Source organism: Pinus tabuliformis, chromosome Q, assembly GCF_031772625.1.
Source record: "Pinus tabuliformis cultivar Carrire ecotype Pingquan chromosome Q, CPIR1, whole genome shotgun sequence".
Taxonomy (NCBI): Eukaryota; Viridiplantae; Streptophyta; class Pinopsida; order Pinales; family Pinaceae; genus Pinus; species Pinus tabuliformis.
The window spans coordinates 855,082,932-855,091,128 of NC_142296.1; the positions used below are offsets into that span (position 1 = coordinate 855,082,932).

Here is an 8,197-nt window from a genome sequence, read left to right on the forward strand (position 1 = left end):
TAGAACCTACCCGCAGAGAAATAACGCTATTAGATCTACGACCACAAACCGTAGCAGAAACAACTCGGAAACAAGACAACTACGAATGCACCTTACTCCCACTAAAACTGGAAAAAAAAGAGACAATGGAGCTACCACACCCCAGCCCCTCAACTCCCTTCACAACAGAAGCGGCACCGATGAAAACAACTAAAACTCCAATCACCGCGACGACCCACCGAAGTGCTGCGGCCCTAGAGCCCAGCCGCAGAGAAATATGTGGAATAGATCTGAGGAAGAGAACCGAAAGAGATTTGCGAAAGAGATCTGGACGGTGAACCGGAAGAGATCTGATGTCAATAATCCAATGAAAACCAGCGAGAACCGAAGCAGCAGGGCTGCCACTCTAGACCCCAGCCGCAGAGAAAAGGGGATCTGCGGAAGAACAGGTTTTAAAAAGATCTGATATCAATAATCCAACGAAAACCAGCGAGAACCAACGCAGCAGGGCTACGGCTCTAGAGCCCAGCCGCAAAGAAAAGGGGATCTGCGGAAGTATATATATATACTTTGCAAATGAATAAAGAAAGGCGTTGGAGCACACCAGCCACGTGCACGAGATATAGCGTTGCTCGACCACGTCCTGCAGACGGCAGAGGGGCAGCACTATCTCAATGAATTCAATGTTCAGTTCGTATTCAGAAACTCAAACGGCAGAGAGGGGCGATCTATGTGTGTGTATATATATATATATATATATATATATATATATATATATATATACATATATACATAGATATACACACACACACACACACACACACACACACACAGATATATATATATAAAACCAGTATATGTTTGTGCAGTTAGCCAAGAAGGAAATTGGCAATTTCTATAATAAAAAAATTGTAGCTTTCTTTTGTGTAAGAAATAGCTAAAACATCTACTCCAACTGGGGACTGCCTCCCCTTGTGGGACATAGAGAAATAGTAGACCAACTACCTTAAGTATTGGGCATGGAGTCATACCATAAACCTATGACCTGAAGTTGCAATATGATATAATCAAACTGATACTCCCAACTGAAACACTGCAATCCTTAACTATAACTTCAACTTATAATTTGACCATTTTAACATGTTACTTGTATGCATCCTTTGTCCATTGTTGACTATTCCCAGCAGAAAAAATATAAATCTTAAAACATGTAAGAAAATCTCACCAAGACCTCCAACATCGTTACTTAAAAATAATTATTCATTCATAGCCTAGAAGCTTCTTAAAATGACACAATGCTTATCCTACAAATTGTGGGGCATGGAGTTAGTGGTCACATCTTAAAGATTTTTTCATTTATGAGAAAACATGTAACCTATGACTCATATGCTTATAAGTAGCATGCCCAAAAAAAAAAAACTAGTTCAAACTAAAACAATCCACACACTACACACTGATTCTGAAAATAACTAATTCAATCCCACACACCTTTACCTAACTAAACTGAAAATATGCAATGTTAGGTGTAATATGATTTCCAATGTAACCAAGTGAGGAGTGGATTTCTGGCAGATCACTTTGCCAGTAGTTGAAAACTTGAAACATATTTCAATATAAAACATAAACTCCATAGGTGACAGATACTTACATGTGAAATTTAAAAGTTGCATCCTCTGTGGACATATTATATTTTTTATCATGGTTGAGAGGAAAAAACATATAATGTTTACTGCAACTATCAATGAGCCTTGAACAAACACAACAGTAAAGGTAGCTAACATTTTGAAACAGTGGAATCAGTAACCCAGTGGAATCTCCATATGACAAAGTGGAGTCGCCAAGTGAATGAATTGCAACCAATATCAATTGTCTAATCTTTGTGCACCAACAAAGAGTAGATCTAGTCATTATCGTGATCTAGGGAAAATTTTCTTTGTCACTTTGCATCCCCAGCAATGAAACCAAATGTTATACATGTTTCTCGTAGGCAGTTCTTGGTTGCAAAAATTACACCGAAAAACCAACTCAACTAGTCTTTTGGTTCAAGATGGCCCTTGAACTAGAGGGGTCCCCCTCAAATGTTATGAGGCCTTGTTTAACGTTGTTCACTATCATTGGACAATAGGCTATGAAGCAAAATGACCAGATTTATGATTTCATTTGGGTGATTGCTTATGATTGCACAATCTTTGTTCACGAATAAATCCCTCTCTAGCAGAGTCCTTGGTCAAAGTGTCAGCATCATGTTTGACAAAATAACATGATTTTTAAAGAATTTGACAAAAGAGTATAAGGGTATTCTTGATAACTAAGTAGTCATACTGAATACTAAATTAACGAGGAAAAATTAGATGCTTGTAGAAGATTTCTATAGCCAAACGGAACACATTCAATACAGAAGGAAATAATTAAAAGATGTAGAGGAGCTACCTCAAAAGAACTATCCAATAAACTAAGCTCTTTAAATAATTATAACTTTGCAAGGAATTTAAGAGAGATTGAAACTCAATCTATTCTTACCCAGAATCTCCTATGTTGCTTTGAACGTGTGCATAAATAAGGTATGAAAACACTAGAAAAACATACATGAAACACAAATTTTGTCAATAACTAGAGCCGAAAGGCTTTAATTAGGAGTTTTGTAATAAAAGTTTTACAAAGCTTACAGGTTTTGGTATCATAAGCCAACCCTTGTTTATTACAAATGATCAAATATATATAGAATAAATCCCTCCTAACTGTTTCAACGTTTCTGGAATAAAATCCTAAATAATAAACTAAAAATAAACAATATCCCTAATTTATCTGCTGGAAACTTTGAACTATTAATTAAAATTTGGAATTGGTTCACTAGAAATCTATCAACTTCCCTTTTCTCAAGGTCAATTCTTCCACCTAAACATTGGCTGGCACACAACACTTTTTCTCATTGATATCTATGTTTGTAGTAAGTAAAAGCCTTCGTGAAATCCTCAGACTTTGTAACTGCTTCATCATTTTGAAAAGTAGAATAATCTTGGAAAACAAAGATACCATTGATCGCACCATTTCCTAGTCCATTTTATTCATAGTAATTTCTATTGTGATAACAGTGAGAAGCGACAGAAATCTATTTGCAAGATTCTAGTTCTGATACAACTCAAGGATAAACAAAAAATTCATCTCTTCTCCATGGAATACCTTGATGACCCTGCCAACATATATGGAATATTTGTAAATCCTCCATCCTGCCCCCCAGTTGAAGTTATTGTACCCCAATTCAATTATGCATGAGAGTTGTTGGTTTGACTTTTTTTACAATATAAAAGTTGCCAAACTGCTAACTTAGAACTTTTGTAGCACCTCACTGTATTTGATGGATATTTTTGTTACAATAGTTCTGATATCTATCTGAAATCCTATGACAACATTCTATGAAGGAATGGAATGGCAATAAGAAGGTAAATCATCAAGATTGGAAAAGAGAGTTGGAAATAATATTCTGCCACACAAAAGCATTGTCATGGATATCCTCCATCTTCATCAATCCCAACTTCATAATGATGTTTTTAGAGAGGAAATTCCAGGCTTTCATAAACATTTTGGACATGTCAATGGAGTTTTTAGGTTTCAAAAAAACTGCAAAATTCCACCAATCTGCTTCATTTTTGTATATTGGCACTGTAAAATTGTGTTTGGAAATTGTAGCTTCATAGAGGATTTAATCACGACTTCCCTTTTTCAAATTATGAGTAATCATATTTTAATGGTTGGTTCTATAAATGTTTCTCTAAGAAACATAGTGAGAAAGAACTGAATCAATTAGACATGCACTAAAAACCATCTAAAGATAAAAAATCAATTACAAAACATTCGAATGAATTCAAAAACTTCAGTTTTTCTTAAAGAAATTTGGCCGTATGGTCAAAGTTCCTTCTTCAGATCAGTATTCAGAAAATTTTGATAGCTTTCTCTTCCTCACCAAAAGACAAAATTGTCTCCTCCTAATTGAAGTGTGACCTGTATTATTTTCTTAGTCTGGATGGAAAATTATCTCCAAATAAAGCAGCATATTCACCCAATTTCATCAATGATCTTCTTACATTCTCTCCCAAATACATTCCTGAGATCATATTTTCAAAGATATGATCACCAGGATTTATACTTTCAGCATCAAGAGCTTTATCAAATTCCATTACTGGGAGACGAGAAGACTAAAAGTTCCCCCAATTTGTGTTGATAACCATATAGCCATATTTTGGAAGATGGACTTGATATTTCGGGATTGCATTTGCACGTTCCACAGAATAGGCATTTGTACTAGTGCCCAATATAATAGCAACCATAACATCCTCATCCCAATATCATCCTCTAGCCAACTTCCCCACTATATCATTAACCATGGTAGAGACATGCATGTCCAGACCTTGTCTCTTCAAGGCCTCCTTTAAGGCTACCACCACATCCTTGCTAACCATTTCTGAGACAGAAAACCCCTTTCTCCATTTGATTAGTGTGCTAGAGGCAATTCCTATTTGTTTCACTAGGAAAGAGAAAGTGAAACCGAGGTCCCTTTGTTGGCCAAGTTCTAGACAATTTTTTTTGCCTTCACTTGCGACAATTTCTGCTAGTTCTGAAGCAATGTAATCAAACAATTCCCTTTCTATTCCAACCATCAGATTTGTAATAATAGTAAATTCTATAAAATCTTTATCAATTACTCATCTTTCCTTGCCATCAAATTAAACACGTAACACTCAGAAAGTAGTTCCCATGAGATCCAAAACATAAATGGGTCTTTCTCATCCCCCATAAACAATGTATCAACATAGCTTATGACCATCTTCAATAAGTTACTCTTGGCATCCAATTCAAGACCCACCCACATCTCGTCTATCATTACATCCACCACCTCTTTGAGTCTAGAGATCGGGGTCGAACACTGCCTTTACACTTTCCTTCATAATGCCCTCTACTCACCTCCAATGTGTTGTCTCAATGCTTAAACACACATCTCCTAAATCTCCCTTCTAATTCCTCGTATAACACATCAATGGATAGTCGCGACAAGAAGAAGAAAAAGCAACAATGGCTTTGAGGATGGATGCTTGGGCATACTTTGGATCCTGAAAAATCATCTTGTAGCTTCCACAATTATATATAGTATAAAAATATCTTAGAGACAAACAAGGGATTGTCTGGAAAGTTTTGTTTGATAAAACAAGAGTTGGATTCAAAACTGGCACAAGAGAGCGCCATGGTGGTTGGTTGGCATAATGGGGAAACAGGGGAAGGAAATAGACAACAGAGTAAGTTATTCTTTTAGATTTAGATTTGGATATCTAATACCAACTTCCTAACACCTGCAATTATATGGTTGGGCGATCTGGTGTTCACTACTTCAATACATAAACATGCATATGCATGCATGCAGATGGAATCACATGACCGCACCCTCTTGATTCTAGTGATCAATATTTACAGAAAAAGGAGGCAAAATTGAGTGAGTTAAAATCAGAAACAGGAAGATCATTAAAGAATACTTGACACTACAGAATAGTTATGTGCACAGAGAGGCATTTGGCTTTGAGGGTTTTTGTTATATTTTCAATGGTGAAGAGAGAATTGGGTCTAGAAGAACAACCAAGGTCTACAATGAAAAATATTTTGCATTCCACCGTTAACTTCATGGCTTCCTCCCACATAAGCTACACAATTTGTAATACGCTCTTCGGGAGGAAATTGAAATTTTAAGCATATCTAGATTCTCTAAGCCCAACGTTCATATGAAAATATTTCTCCATCTTCAAGTGGATCCCCATTCTTGTTGCAAACACAGAGACACCAGGACACCTATTATACTGAAACCATAAGTGGATTTCGGGGGGTGGGTGGGGGAAGGGGGGTCTATAATGATAAGTAGTTTTGTTGCAGGGGTACCGAAATTCACCCAGTGATGCCACGTAATATAAAAGTGGTTTTATCAAAACAAGACTTTGGACCCCCCCACCCCCAGTTGTTAAAGATCGGATGAACTTGGGGGGTCCAAAATGGAACGAAAACCATTAATTTCATAGTGTCAATCTCTGCCATTAAAAACTTCTTAGACATTATCCTTTCCCTTCCTCATATTAATGCTTTTTGTATGTATTTGACTCATCTATTTCGAACAAAGGAAGAATACCTTGTGGGTTCCTCCCGTGCTTTAATGTTTGGCACTTATGTTTGACCTTTGACTTGCATGGCTTATGATTGTCATATTTGGCTTGCATGATTGATTGGTGAACATTGCCTTTGTGATTAGGATCGACCCAAAAAAAATTTATAACATAACTTAATTTTAAATATGTATTTTCATAAAACTATACAATTATATTTTTATAAAAATACAATCATTTTAAAATTAAAATTATTATTATAAAAAAATATATAAACCAATAAATGTCGAAGCATTTAGCGAAGAAGGAAATTGGCAATTTCTATAAAAAAAATATGTAACTTTCTTTGGTGAAAGAAATAGCTACAAAAGAGTACATTTATGTTCTCTTAGGATATACCTAACATTGTGGCCATCTTTCTAAACTATATGGTGTGCTCTTATATACTTTGTCCCTGCTTCCACCTAAAGTAGCACTACTGGATCCATTGGTCTTATAAATACCCAATAGGGTAATAATTTGAATTTATGAGGGTTTTGAAGTCCTCCCACTTTGTCACAAGAGGATCTCCCTCCAACCTCAAGGTCTTTGTGTGGCTCTCCCACCAAGAGAAGGCATGGCCCTCTAATTTTAGCTGAGTAAATGAAAACTTATGTTCTTCCTCAATATCTTGGACACTGAAAATACGCTTATAATTGTTGCAACTGGTGATTTAGCTTTAGAGATTCGATCTCAACTTGGTATGGCTCGATATCAACCTTAACTTCATCTTAAACAAGCATAGTTAATTATTTACGACACTCAAACTAGGTTGATCTTTTTTTAGTCCTTTCTTTAGTCGGTTATTTGCTTCTTACTAATCTCTTGTTCTCCCCTTTGATTGGTCTTTTGCATTAGAACCCCCATCTTCTCCAAATATTCCAATAGTATTGCTCAGTGATACCTGAAGATATTCATATTAAAACTCATATCTGCAACGTGTGCTTCTAGTTTTGAAAATCTCTCCTCTGCAATATCACAAGGGTCATTGTGATAAATTCATTGGTCGTGATAGGGTTTTATGACTATTGGCCTAGTTGACATAGATCCCTTGCAAATATCCACAATATACCTAATGAGACCTGCTTTGATACCAATATGATCCATAAATTGTTGTGGATATTACACTGGACAGTTCGTCACAACAAATATGATATAACTATATTTAAAAAATCTGAAATCTACATTATTATGGTTTTATTTTTCTTTAGATTTTTTGATCTGTATATTATTGTTAATTGTGTATGCATGCAAATTAAAATCATGCAGAAAATACATAACAATGAAATACAAACTCACAAACCATGAATTGACACAAGATATATCATAGGAAACCCTTTCGAGAGAAAAACTAGTTGGAAGGTAAGGACGCTCTGCTCTCTTTCTCTGAATATAAAATGGTTATGATTACAAATAAGTATGGCTTGTGGGTTGAGGGATACTACAATGTAAAAATACTCTTTGTGTGCTCTATCTCATATCCCCCTCTATTTATTTTTATCATATATGGAACAAATGCACTTGAAAAAAATGGAACCCCTTTTCCTCCTAGTGGCCCAATTATAGCATAGCTTGGTAGCCTACAAGTGGTTATGTTTGATTACCTCAACTCTTAACTAGAGTTACAATATCGACTCGTCTAAATTTTTCTTCATTGTGGTCACATGGGTAGCCCATTTTCCATGAATAATGGGGGCTGATATGGCATCCTTTTGAATTGTGGTGGTGAAAATAGGAAGGTCAACTTCTGAGTGGCATGAATTTTGCATATGGACTTTGATTGAATATATTCTTACATCATTGGAAAGGTCCCTGTGTGTATAATATGATTTACCCCAAAAAAAAATCATTTAATTCCTCGAACCACTCTTAGAAGGTTTCAAAACCTAGCTTTCCAAACCAGGTCCCATTTGTAAAAATGGTCTCATGAGTTTGTTCCTCCACTTTTCCACTTTGAAAGCATCAAGACGGATGAAAAAAATATAATGATCTAATCTGGATCAACTTTCCACTACAAGTATAATAAAAATCTTGAAGACTAA

The 8,197-nt window shown here is 35.8% G+C and overlaps 1 pseudogene; it reads right to left on the reverse strand.

Annotated features, from left to right (window-relative positions):
* Positions 1–3,983: 3,983 nt before the first annotated feature.
* On the reverse strand, positions 3,984–5,217 carry LOC149222247 (hexokinase-2 pseudogene; annotated as a pseudogene).
* Positions 5,218–8,197: the final 2,980 nt, after the last annotated feature.